This window comes from Staurois parvus, unplaced genomic scaffold, assembly GCF_062004578.1.
Source record: "Staurois parvus isolate SC_StPar_1 unplaced genomic scaffold, SC_StPar_1.0 ptg001575l, whole genome shotgun sequence".
In the NCBI taxonomy this organism is placed as follows: domain Eukaryota; kingdom Metazoa; phylum Chordata; class Amphibia; order Anura; family Ranidae; genus Staurois; species Staurois parvus.
This window is the reverse complement of record NW_028319371.1, coordinates 15,132-30,262: the sequence shown is the minus strand read 5'-3', so window position 1 is coordinate 30,262 and position 15,131 is coordinate 15,132.

Below are 15,131 nucleotides of genomic sequence, written 5' to 3'. Positions count from 1 at the left end.
ACCCCACAGCTTATATACATCGCCCTCGCTTCTGTCTTCATCCTATGACTCACCAACTCCTACTAATTCTAAATCCACACGCTCATAAAAGTCAGGCCTCGACCCGTACAACCTTGGCAAACAGATGACACCAGAGGTCTCAAAAACATAGCCGTGCTCTTGAGCGTCTATGACTTAAGACTAAGCCTCAGAAAGACTTCAACCAAAATAAATCTGCCCTCCAGAAATACTCTTCCTGCCTCCACATTGCCATGCAGACCTATTTCATAACTCTCATTAGCACCTTCTCATCCAGTTCCCGTCAACTCTTCTCTACCTTCAGCTCTCTTCTTCATCCTCCACTGCCTCCACCCACTGACTCACTCACTGCCCAGGAGTTTGCCAATCACTGCAAAAAGAAAATCGATACAATTTGTGAGGAGATCTCCGACACGCAGATACCTCCCCTACTTAACACTCCACATCCATAGTCACCCTCTGGCTCTATCCTACATTCTCTAACTCACATCTTCAATCTCACCCTCTCTTCTGGCATCTTCCACAATTCTCTAAAACATGCACTAGTCACCCCCATACTTATAAAGCCCTTCTAGATGCCACCAATCCTAACAACGTATGACCCATCTCCTTACTCACCTTTTCCTCCAAACTCCTTGAACGCCTGGTCTACAACCAGCTGAGCGACCACGTCACTGAGAGTAACCTTCTTGATCCCCTTCAGTCTGGATTTCGCTCTCAGCACTCCACAGAAACCACTCTCGTCAAACTTACAAATGATCTACTAATGGCTAAAACCAATGGACACTATTCTGTTCTCCTACTCCTGGACCTCTCTGCTGCCTTTGACACAGGGGACCACTCCCTCCTCCTCAAAAAACTCTACTCCCTTGGTATCCATGACTGTACTCTTCGTTGGTTCTCATCCTACCTATCCCACCGCACCTTCAGTGTCACCTACAATTCTACTTCCTCTTTTCTTCCTTTCTCCGTTGGGGTTCCCCAAGGTTCTGTTCTGGGACCCCTCCTATTTTCAATCTACACCTCCTCTCTGGGTCAGCTGATTGCCTCCCATGGCTTTCAATATCATCTCTATGCTAATGTCAAGGTCCTACCTTTCCTTAGAGCTTGTGTTGCTCCATGTGCTGGCATCCATCTTAGGTTTCTGCAAAGCATGGTGGGAGCCTTTATTCTTTCAAGCCTGTGCGGCTCCTCCCCCAGAAGGGTGTGGCTGATCACATTTAAGCCTGATATTTGATATGAGGTTCCTTTCAACCTCATATCAAATCTCTCACAAACTCATGCAGGCTCCACCTCCGGAACATCTCCAAGATACGCTCCTTCCTTACCCCAGACACCACTAAACTACTCGTTCACTCCCTGATTATCTCACGCCTTGACTACTGCAACTCCCTCCTCACCGGCCTACCCCAGTGCAAACTCACCCCGCTTCAGACCATCCTGAACTCAGCTGCCAGACTCATCCACCTCACCAGCCGCTCCACCTCTGCCACCCCCCTCTGCCTCTCCCTCCACTGGCTCCCCATTGCCCAACGCATTAAATTCAAACTGCTCACTCTGACCTATAAAGCCATTCACAACACTGCCCCTAACTACCTCACCGACCTGATTCCCAGATACCACCCTACCCGTACCCTTCGCTCTTCACAGGACCTCCTTCTATCTTGCTCCCTGGTCTCCTCCTCCCACGCACGACTGCAAGACTTCTCCAGGTCCTCCCCCATCCTCTGGAACTCACTACCCCAACCCATCAGACTGTCACCTTCCCTCCTCACCTTCAGGCGCTCCCTGAAAACCCACCTCTTCAGGGAAGCCTACCCCACCCTCACCTAACAGCCGCTGCCCTTCCCTCCTCCTTCCACTCCATCCCCCACAGCCATTTCCTCCTGTACCTCTACCCCCTCCCTCCTAGATTGTAAGCTCGAAAGAGTAGGGCCCTCTTACCCCTTGTGTGCTGTTTGATGTTACTGTACTGTTTCATGTATTGTCCCCCCTCTATTGTACAGCGCTGAGCAAACCCTTTGGCGCTATATAAACTCGATAAATAAATAAATAAATAAATAAATAAATAATGCTGTCTGCAGTTGCTCTTTGCATTCGTGTCTTGTATGTTACATTGCCGCAAGCTCTCGTTCAGCTCTCGTGACATTCCTGGAAACCGACTCGGCTTTGACAAGACTATTCTTTGCCTTATCCCATTACCTGACCTCCCGTTGCTGAACCCGGCCCGTGACCTGAGTATTCTTGCCTACCGTCTTGTACTGTCTGTTCCGCTGTTATCGACCCGGCCTGTCTGACCACGCTATACGTCTTCCCATCTGGTCCCACCAGCTATACGCCATTGGCGGCAGCCGTTACCGCAGCTGGGGTTACTCGGGGGCCGCGACCTGGTCTCAGGCTGCGTCAAGTCCATCCCCACCATAAGGGGCCCTGGTGAAAGGCAGCCTGGTGGCTTAGACTCCGCGCCCTGAGGGACTCCGGTCTGTGGGTGGTGGCTGTCGTCAGTCGGTGCGTGACCTTACCATAAGTCCTGCCTGCCCATTCCACCGCTCCTGCCCTGACAGCTAATGAAACCCAAGTCTATCTCTCTACCCTTCAGCTCACTCCAGTCTCCTCACGCATGACTAATCTACTAACTGACATATCCACATGGATGTCACTCCACTTCCTGAGAATTCATCTATCCGAAACCGAGCTCATAATATTTCCTCCCCCATGTGCCCCTTCCCCTGACTTCTCTGTCAATATCAACGGCTCAACCACCAACCCTTCCCCACATGCCAAGGTTCTAGGTATAATCCAAGACTATGAGCTATCCTTTTGGCCCCACATCTACTGGCTGTCCAAAGCTTACCGCCTCAACCTCCGCAACATCTCCAAGATACGCCCCTTCCTGACCAATGATGTCACAAAGCTCCTCACTCACTCCCTGGTCATCACCCGCCTTGACTACTGCAACTCCCTCCTCACTGGCTTACCCTTACATAAGCTATCTCCCCTCCAGTCCATCATGAATGCTGCTTCCAGACTCATCCACCTTACCAACCATTCAATGTCTGCTACTCCTCTCTGCCTATCCCTACACTGGCCTCCATTCAGTGTCCTCCACCCCTCTCTGCCAATCCCTCCACTGGCTTCATTCAGTGTCCTCCACCCCTCTCTGCCAATCCCTCCACTGCCCTCCATTCAGTGTCCTCCACCGCTCTCTGCCAATCCTTCCACTGGCCTCCATTCAGTGTTCTCCACCCCTCTTTGCCAATCCCTCCACTGGCTTTCATTCAGTGTGCTCCACCCCTCTCTGCCAATCCCTCCACTGGTCTCCATTCAGTGTCCTCCAACCCTCTCTGCCAATCCCTCCACTGGTCTCCATTCAGTGTCCTCCACCCCTCTCTGTCAATCCCTCCACTGGCCTCCATTCAGTGTCCTCCACCCCCCTCTCCCAATCCCTCCACTGTCCTCCATTCAGTGTCCTCCACCTCTCTCTGCCAATCCCTCCACTGCCCTCCATTCAGTGTCCTCCAACCCTCTCTGCAGATCCCTCCACTGGCCTCCACTCAGTGTCCTCCACCCCTCTCTGCCAATCCCTCCACTGGCCTCCATTCAGTGTCCTCCACCCCTCTCTGCCAATCCCTCCACTGGCTTCCATTCAGTGTCCTCCACCCCTCTCTGCCAATCCCTCCACTGGCTCCCACTCACCCAACAAATAACATCTTACAAAGCCATCCACAACTCGTCCCCCAGTTACATCACTAACCTGGTCTCAAGATATCAACCAAATTGTTCTCTTTGTCCCTTCCAGGACCTCCTCTCTAGCTCCCTTCTCGCCTCTTCCCATGCTCCCCTCCAGGATTTCTCCAGAGCCGTTCCCATCCTCTGGAACACCCCATTGTGTCTGAATATCTCCATCTCTGTCCACTTTTAGACGACCCCTGAAAACTCATCTCTTCAGAGAGGCCTATCCTGCCCCCACCTACATATGAGAGATTGTCAGAGACTGCGGACATGATGTAAGAATTTGTCAGAGACTGCGGGCATGATACAGAGGATGGTCAGAGACTGCAGACACAGTACAGGAGATGACCAGAGACTCTAGACATGGTACAGGAGACAGTCAGAAACTGCAGAGATAGTACAGGAGACGGTCAGAGACTGCAGAGATGGTACAAGAGATGACCAAAGACTGCAGACATACTACAGGAGGTGGTCAGAGACTGCGGACATAGTACAGGAGACGGTCAGAGCCTGCAGACACAGTACAGGAGATGACCAGAGACTGCGGACATAGTACAAGAGACGGTAAGAGACTGCGGACATAGTACAAGAGACGGTAAGAGACTGCGGACATAGTACAGGAGATGACCAGAGACTGCAAACATGGTACAGGAGATGACCAGAGACTGTGGACACGGTACAGGAGACGACCAGAGACTGCGGACACGGTACAGGAGACGGTCAGAGACTGCGGACACGGTACAGGAGACGGTCAGAGACTGCGGACACGGTACAGGAGACGGTCAGAGACTGCGGACATGGTACAGGAGATGACCAGAGACTGTAGACAGTACAGGAGATGACCAGAGACTGCGGACATAGTACAGGAGATGACCAGAGACTGTGGACACAGTACAGGAGATGACCAGAGACTGCGGACATAGTACAGGAGACGACCAGAGACTGCGGACACAGTACAGGAGACGGTCAGAGACTGCGGACACAGTATAGGAGACGACCAGAGACTGCGGACACAGTACAGGAGATGACCAGAGACTGCGGACACAGTACAGGAGATGACCAGAGACTGCAGACATAGTACAGGAGATGACCGGAGACTGCATACATAGTACAGGAGATGACCAGAGACTGCGGACATAGTACAGGAGATGACCAGAGACTGCGGACACGGTACAGGAGATGACCGGAGACTGCGGACACAGTACAGGAGATGACCAGAGACTGCGGACACAGTACAGGAGATGACCAGAGACTGCAGACACAGTACAGGAGATGACCGGAGACTGCAGACATAGTACAGGAGATGACCAGAGACTGCGGACACAGTACAGGAGATGACCAGAGACTGCGGACACAGTACAGGAGATGACCAGAGACTGCGGACACAGTACAGGAGATGACCAGAGACTGCGGACACAGTACAGGAGATGACCAGAGACTGCGGACACAGTACAGGAGATGACCGGAGACTGCAGACAGTACAGGAGATGACCGGAGACTGCGGACACAGTACAGGAGATGACCAGAGACTGCGGACACAGTACAGGAGATGACCAGAGACTGCGGACACAGTACAGGAGATGACCAGAGACTGCGGACATAGTACAGGGGATGACCGGAGACTGCGGACACAGTACAGGGGATGACCAGAGACTGCGGACACAGTACAGGGGATGACCAGAGACTGCGGACACAGTACAGGAGATGACCAGAGACTGCGGACACAGTACAGGAGACGACCAGAGACTGCGGACAGTACAGGAGATGACCAGAGACTGCGGACACAGTACAGGGATGACCAGAGACTGCGGCCACAGTACAGGAGATGACCAGAGACTGCGGACACAGTACAGGAGATGACCAGAGACTGCGGACACAGTACAGGAGACGACCAGAGACTGCGGACATAGTACAGGAGATGACCAGAGACTGCAGACACAGTACAGGAGATGACCAGAGACTGCGGACATAGTACAGGAGATGACCAGAGACTGCAGACACAGTACAGGAGATGACCAGAGACTGCGGACACAGTACAGGAGACGGTCAGAGACTGCGGACACAGTACAGGAGACGACCAGAGACTGCGGACACAGTACATGAAACTGCGAGGAATAACTGCTATAATAGGGCAATGAGGAAACACAGATAAGTGTCTGCAGGGGCCCCCAAGGGCCCCACAAAATGTACCAAAGGGCTGGATGGCGCCCCCCGATGGTGGTTGGACAGGAGGGAGCGAAGTGTTGCAGCTTCAGACTGGTATCATCATTAAAGAGTTAAAGAGAGAACATTGTAAAGGAGAAATCTGCTGGGGGGGTCACTCTCCATGTTCAGGTACAGATCCCGTGTGTCCAGAAATAAATGGCCGTTCAGTGGGGGGGGGGGGTCACTCTCCATGTTCAGGTACAGATCCCGTGTGTCCAGAAATAAATGGCCGTTCAGTGGGGGGGGGGGGGTGTCACTCTCCATGTTCAGCTACAGATCCCGTGTGACCAGAAATAAATGGCCGTTCAGTGGGGGGGGGGGGTCACTCTCCATGTTCAGGTACAGATCCCGTGTATTCTGGTCGCCCTCTGAAGCCGCACAGAAGACAAGTGTCCAGAAATAAATGGCCGTTCAGTGGGGGGGGGTGTCACTCTCCATGTTCAGGTACAGATCCCGTGTGTCCAGAAATAAATGGCCGTTCAGTGGGGGGGGTCACTCTCCATGTTCAGGTACAGATCCGTGTATTCTGGTCGCCCTCTGAAGCCGCACAGAAGACAAGTGTCCAGAAATAAATGGCCGTTCAGTGGGGGGGGGGTCACTCTCCATGTTCAGCTACAGATCCCGTGTGTCCAGAAATAAATGGCCGTTCAGTGGGGGGGGGTCACTCTCCATGTTCAGGTACAGATCCGTGTATTCTGGTCGCCCTCTGAAGCCGCACAGAAGACAAGTGTCCAGAAATAAATGGCCGTTCAGTGGGGGGGGGGGGTCACTCTCCATGTTCAGGTACAGATCCCGTGTGTCCAGAAATAAATGGCCGTTCAGTGGGGGGGGTCACTCTCCATGTTCAGGTACAGATCCGTGTATTCTGGTCGCCCTCTGAAGCCGCACAGAAGACAAGTGTCCAGAAATAAATGGCCGTTCAGTGGGGGGGGGGGGGTGGATGGCGCGGAGTTTTGTGCGGATGTCTGGGAAATGAGCGGCTTGGATCCATTCCTGGCGTATTGATCCGACGACAGTTTATGCATCCTGACATTCATAATCGCAGCAGTCTGGTGATGCTCCAGATTAATGGACCCCGGGGCCCTTCATCTGTCTCTCCACATTAATTACTGAAGAGGTGTTTTTTTCAATGATTTACCTGACAGGAGCCAATGATGAATCCTGGCGTCCCCGGCCTCTCCTACTCTCCGCACTCAGCCATGATAAATCAGGAGAGAACGCCCCCCCATGGAGGCCGGAGGGAAGCCTTGTGATAGAATCCCCCCCCCATGTCCCTCTATCGTGTCCATACAAGAGATGGAGCATTGCCGGGGCAAGCTGGCCGGACGCCGGGCCCAGAACTAGACAAGTTCTTTACATTCTATTCCTAAGATGTGTAGCAGACATAGAAGAAACTGGGTCAGACATACTACAGGAGAGGGTCAGAGACTGCAGACATACTACAGGAGAGGGTCAGAGACTGCAGACATAGTACAGGAGACGGTCAGAGACTGCAGACATACTACAGGAGAGGGTCAGAGACTGCAGACATACTACAGGAGAGGGTCAGAGACTGCAGACATAGTACAGGAGACGGTCAGAGACTGCAGACATACTACAGGAGAGGGTCAGAGACTGCAGACATACTACAGGAGAGGGTCAGAGACTGCAGACATAGTACAGGAGTTGGTCAGAGACTGCAGACATAGTACAGGAGTTGGTCAGAGACTGCAAACATACTACAGGAGAGGGTCAGAGACTGCAGACATAGTACAGGAGACGGTCAGAGACTGCAGACATAGTACAGGAGTTGGTCAGAGACTGCAGACATACTACAGGAGAGGGTCAGAGACTGCAGACATAGTACAGGAGACGGTCAGAGACTGCAGACATAGTACAGGAGATGACCAGAGACTGCAGACATAGTACAGGAGATGACCAGAGACTGCGAACATAATACAGGGGATGACCAGAGACTGCAGACATAGTACAGGAGATGACCAGAGACTGCAGACATAGTACAGGGGATGACCAGAGACTGCGGACACAGTACAGGAGATGACCAGAGACTGCGGACACAGTACAGGGGATGACCAGAGACTGCGGACACAGTACGGGAGATGACCAGAGACTGCAGACATCGTACAGGAGAGGGTCAGAGATTGCAGACATCATACAGGGGATGACCAGAGACTGCGGACACAGTACAGGAGATGACCAGAGACTGCAGACATAGTACAGGAGATGACCAGAGACTGCGGACACAGTACAGGAGATGACCAGAGACTGCGGACACAGTACAGGGGATGACCAGAGACTGCGGACACAGTACGGGAGATGACCAGAGACTGCAGACATAGTACAGGAGATGGTCAGAGACTGCGGACACAGTACAGGAGATGACCAGAGACTGCGGACACAGTACGGGAGATGACCAGAGACTGCAGACATAGTACAGGAGATGGTCAGAGACTGCGGACACAGTACAGGAGATGACCAGAGACTGCGGACACAGTACAGGAGATGACCAGAGACTGCGGACACAGTACAGGGGATGACCAGAGACTGCGGACAGAGTACAGGAGATGACCAGAGACTGCAGACACAGTACAGGAGACGACCAGAGACTGCAGACATCGTACAGGAGAGGGTCAGAGATTGCAGACATCATACAGGGGATGACCAGAGACTGCAGACATAGTACAGGTGATGACCAGAGACTGCGGACACAGTACGGGAGATGACCAGAGACTGCAGACATAGTACAGGAGATGGTCAGAGACTGCGGACACAGTACAGGAGATGACCAGAGACTGCGGACACAGTACAGGGGATGACCAGAGACTACAGATATAGTACAGGAGATGGTCAGAGACTGCGGACATAGTACAGGAGATGGTCAGAGACTGCAGACATACTACAGGAGATGGTCAGAGACTGCAGGTATAGTACAGGAGACGGTCAGAGACTGCGGACACAGTACAGGAGATGACCAGAGACTGCAGACATAGTACAGGAGACGGTCAGAGACTGCAGACACAGTACAGGAGATGACCAGAGACTGCAGACATAGTACAGGAGATGACCGGAGACTGCGGACACAGTACAGGAGATGACCAGAGACTGCAGAAATAGTACAGGAGATGACCAGAGACTGCAGACATAGTACAGGAGATGACCAGAGACTGCAGACATAGTACAGGAGATGACCAGAGACTGCAGACATAGTATAGGAGATGGTCAGAGACTGCGGACACAGTACAGGGGATGACCAGAGACTGTGGACATAGTACAGGGGATGACCAGAGACTGCGGACACAGTACAGGAGACGACCAGAGACTGCGGACACAGTACAGGAGATGACCAGAGACTGCGGACACAGTACAGGAGATGACCAGAGACTGCGGACACAGTACAGGAGATGACCAGAGACTGCGGACACAGTACATGAGATGACCAGAGACTGCGGACACAGTTCAGGGGATAACCAGAGACTGCGGACACAGTACAGGAGATGACCAGAGACTGCAGACACAGTACAGGAGATGGTCAGAGACTGCGGACACAGTACAGGAGATGGTCAGAGACTGCGGACACAGTACAGGAGATGACCAGAGACTGCAGACATAGTACAGGAGAGGGTCAGAGACTGCAGACATAGTACAGGGGATGACCAGAGACTGCGGACATAGTACAGGTGATGACCAGAGACTGCGGACACAGTACAGGAGATGACAAGAGACTGCGGACACAGTACAGGGGATGACCAGAGACTGCGGACACAGTACAGGAGATGACAAGAGACTGCGGACACAGTACAGGGGATGACCAGAGACTGCGGACACAGTACAGGGGATGACCAGAGACTGCGGACACAGTACAGGGGATGACCAGAGACTGCGGACACAGTACAGGGGATGACCAGAGACTGCGGACACAGTACAGGAGATGACCAGAGACTGCGGACACAGTACAGGAGAGGGTCAGAGACTGCGGACATAGTACAGGAGATGACCAGAGACTGCGGACACAGTACAGGAGATGACCAGAGACTGCGGACACAGTACAGGAGAGGGTCAGAGACTGCGGACATAGTACAGGAGATGACCAGAGACTGCAGACATAGTACAGGAGATGACCAGAGACTGCGACCATAGTACAGGAGATGACCAGAGACTGCGGACACAGTACAGGAGATGACCAGAGACTGCAGACATAGTACAGGAGATGACCAGAGACTGCGACCATAGTACAGGAGATGACCAGAGACTGCAGACATAGTACAGGAGATGACCAGAGACCCTAATTAGATCACTGTTAGATATACTGATGATATTACTGGTTAAAGTTTTCATTGTTTAGGATCATGTGATCTTGTGTGGTATAAATTCTGGGTGAGTTTTCAATGAAGGGAGTTCCAGCTGCACCTCAGCTAGTGTCTCCAAGTCTTGGGTGCCCTTCCCAGCTATAATACCTTGTTCCTGTGTCCCAGAGGTGAGGAAGCACTTCTCTGATGGTGGCACCCAGGCCGGATGGTAGGCGTTCCATCACATTTGGTGGCAGCAGCAGTCTGGGACATCCAAACAACCACCAGGATCCGAGGTCCGGTTAGCAGAAGACGAGAGGAACAGATACCAGCCACCATGGAAGAGGAATTCAGAAGGAGGCTGTGAGGGATGCGGATGCAGTACAGGGGTCCAGTGCCAGAGCAGGTCCTGCTGGGATGGCATGATTCCATCCACCGGCACCTCTGGTGGGAAGCCCACACTGGCCACAACTCGCAAGCTGCAGTAAAACACGTTAGAGAAAACAATTCCTTGTCCATGACCCTAAACTAGGCATGCAAAGTCTGGAGGAAGCCGATTCCAGCTACTGGCTCATTCAATGGTTTTAGCATGAGAATAAATGAGAAGAAATGAAAATGTACAAAAACAAAGAGAAAAGGTCCCAAGAAAATCCATATCAGGAGAGATAACCATCACTCGGCCTTGTGCGGTCCTCCACCACCGGGAACTGACATCCACGGATGACTTTAGGTTTCTAAACAATTGAAGGGAATGTGATTTGCTATTCTCCCCCTTGGTAGTCGCTGAGTTTTTGGGTCCCCCTATAGATCTGCACAGCCAGGCAACCCTCATGTTCTTCCACACTTGCACGGTGGAGACAATAAACAGTCCATGAGCTTGTTTTCTACTTTTATGAAGGGATATTGAACTTGGATGGGGTTCCGGAGTATATGGGGTGCTGGAGGAACTGTAGAAACGTGAGGACAACTCTCTAGCAGCTATGTACAGATGTGGATAAAGAGAATGAAAGTCTCTCCTTTGAAGAGCTCTCCAGTCCTTCTGGTGAACCTCCTCTGACTCCAGATGAATCCTCCTCTTCACCCAGCTGCACTGAGGGAATCGCTGAGCAAGGGGACCAAGAAGCTGCCACTGTAGTAAAGCAGCCCCAGATGAGGAGCTAGTTAGGTTGGCCAGCTAACTGTCCTCTCCCCTTATCCAGCCCAGAGGGTGCAGAATTACTCACTCAATACTCTCCTGGAAGCTTGTTGGCTGGTGGCTGCCTTCAGGCCTGACGCTGGGCTGGCTCCTTCCCTGCTTCCCAGGCTGTCCTCTCTCAGGGGATGGTTGAGGCTGAGAGATCCTCCTTTCCAGCTCCTGCCTGCAGGTAGGCCCCTCACTGGGGCCCCCTTCCAGGCTCCACACTCCAGCCTTCTCACTCCAACTTCCACCCAACACTGACCACTTCCTGATCAGACTCTCCATACTTAAAGGCTGTCCTGACCCCATGCCAAGCCTTCTGCTTGGGAATTTATTTATTTATTTCAGCTACTTATATAGTGCTGTCAATTTGCGCAGTGCTTTACATATATATTGTACATTCACATCAGTCCCCGCCCCCGAGGAGCGTACAATCTAAGGTCCCTAACTCACATTCATACATACACATACTAGGGGCCAATTTAGACAGGATCCAATTCACCTACCAGTATGTCTTTGGAGTGTGGGAGGAAAACGGAGTACCCAGAGGAAACCCACACAGGCACAGGGAGAACATGCAAACTCCAGACAGGTGGTGCCGTGGCTGGGATTTGAACCAACGACCCTAGTACTGCCAGGCGAAAGTGCTAACCATTTAGCCTCTGTGCTGCCCAATAATTGGTCAGAGTCCCCTGAGTATGCAGCTCAGCCCCTCCTCACCCCTACCCACTGCCTTCTAGAAACTTCTCAAGCTTCTAGAGCAGGGGAGCATATCAGGGAACTGACCTGCAGAGCCTTCAGCCCTGACCTGAAGTTACCTGGCTGACTCATACCAGGCTGCTATCCAGCCGGTGTAGAGCTGATTGAAGGACCCGTCTCAGAGTTCAGACCCTGCTTTGTGCTTTCCTCTGATGTTTGCTTTCATCCTTTACTCTACAGAGATTGTTTCTGCTTCTCCAGCCAAATTGCACATTTTCCAGCTTTTGTAGGATACAGGAACCAGGCTCACCCTGCCAGGAGGAGCTTACAATCTAACTATAGACTATGGACTATGGGATGTATTTTATAGACTATGGACTATGGGGTGTGAACTATAGATTATGGGATGTGGACTATAGACTATGAACTATGGGATGTGGACTATAGACTATGGACTATGGGGTGTGGACTATAGATTATGAACTATGGGGTGTGTACTATAGATTATGGGATGTGGACTATAGACTATGAACTATGGGATGTGGACTATAGACTATGGACTATGGGGTGTGGACTATAGATTATGAACTATGGGGTGTGTACTATGACTATGGACTATGGTGTTGTGGACTATAGACTATGGTGTGTGGGCTATAGACTATGGACTATGGGGTGTGGACTATAAGACAATGGACTATGGGGTGTGGACTGTAGACTATGGACTATGGGGTGTGGACTATAAGACAATGGACTATGGGGTGTGGACTATAAGACAATGGACTATGGGGTGTGGACTATAAGACAATGGACTATGGGGTGTGGACTGTAGACAATGGACTATGGGGTGTGGACTATAAGACAATGGACTATGGGGTGTGGACTATAAGACAATGGACTATGGGGTGTGGACTGTAGACTATGTACTATGGGGTGTGGACTATAAGACAATGGACTATGGGGTGTGGACTATAAGACAATGGACTATGGGGTGTGGACTATAAGACAATGGACTATGGGGTGTGGACTGTAGACAATGGACTATGGGGTGTGGACTATAAGACAATGGACTATGGGGTGTGGACTGTAGACAATGGACTATGGGGTGTGGACTATAAGACAATGGACTATGGGGTGTGGACTATAAGACAATGGACTATGGGGTGTGGACTGTAGACAATGGACTATGGGGTGTGGACTATAAGACAATGGACTATGGGGTGTGGACTATAGACTATGGACTATGGGGTGTGGACTATAGATTATGGGGTGTGGACTATAGACTATGAACTATGGGATGTGGACTATAGACTATGGACTATGGGATGTGGACTATAGACTATGAACTATGGGATGTGTACTATGACTATGGACTATGGTGTTGTGGACTATAGACTATGTGGTGTGGGCTATAGACTATGGAATATGGTGTGTGGACTATAGATTATGGGATGTATACTATAGACTATGGACTATGGGATGTGGACTATAGACTATGGACTATGGGGTGTGGACTATAAGACAATGGACTATGGGGTGTGGACTATAGACTATGGACTATGGGGTGTGGACTGTAGACAATGGACTATGGGGTGTGGACTGTAGACAATGGACTATGGGGTGTGGACTGTAGACAATGGACTATGGAGTGTGGACTATAGACTATGGGGTATGGATTATAGATTATGGACAATGAATGGGACTGCCTGCATGGGGATGGAAGGAACACCTGTGCACCCCTGTGCGGGCGAACACTATGCTGTAGTACACCCCACGGTAAGGAGGCCTCCTAATCACCGTGTTCTCCACATACATGAACCTGTGCGGATTATTTATAGACAGCCTGCTACTAACACAACGTCATGCAGGTTCCGCTCAGTCAGAGGCTCCATCACACCTCTGTTGTTGGTGATTAGACTTCAGAGGGGAAGAGAAATGGCGGTTCTGTGAGCTCTTTGCGTTGTTTTCCAAAATGCTTCAATTTAGCCGGGAAGACATCACAGAAAATGTCATCTACCTGACAACGTATACAGAGATAAATGATCCCCCATGGAGGGTCGGTGTATATAGAGCAGCTGGAGCCGGAATTTCAGAACATTAAACCACGGTTCTGGAAATTGATGGAGGTGGCGGAAGTGCAGGATGTGGGGAGGCATATAAATACTTGTTTAATCCCGGGATCCCAGGTATGCTGGGACAGGCCTTACATGAGTGGCAGGAAAATGGGCCAAAGTCATCCAGCTGTCCACCTGGTGGGGTAAGAGAAGAAGTCAGATGTATGGACTCGTTCCACAATGTGGAGGACGACTCCGATCCTTCTCCCCACAGTCAGCCATCATTGTGTGATATATATACAGTGAAGGAAATGTGTATTTGCCCCGCCTGATGGTGAATGTTCGCCCCTCACACAGAAATGATCGGTCTAACAATGTAATGTTCGCCCCTCACACAGAAACGATTGGTCTAACAATGGAATGTTCGCCCCTCACACAGAAACGATCGGTCTAACAATGGAATGTTCGCCCCTCACACAGAAACGATCGGTCTAACAATGGAATGTTCGCCCCTCACACAGAAATGATCGGTCTAACAATGGAATGTTCGCCCCTCACACAGAAATGATCGGTCTAACAATGGAATGTTCGCCCCTCACACAGAAATGATCGGTCTAACAATGGAATGTTCGCCCCTCACACAGAAACGATCGGTCTAACAATGGAATGTTCGCCCCTCACACAGAAACGATCGGTCTAACAATGGAATGTTCGCCCCTCACACAGAAATGATCGGTCTAACAATGGAATGTTCGGTGTAACACTGAGAGACAGAATACAACAACAAATTCAGCAGAAATGCGTCTAACAAATGATGACGGATCTGCATGTTCATGAGGGAAAGAAGGATTTGATCCCCTTCACAACACATGACTTAGTACTTGGTGGCCAATCCCTTGTTGGCAATCACAGAGGTCAGACGTTTCCTGGAGTTGGCCCCCAGGTTCGCACACATCTCAGGAG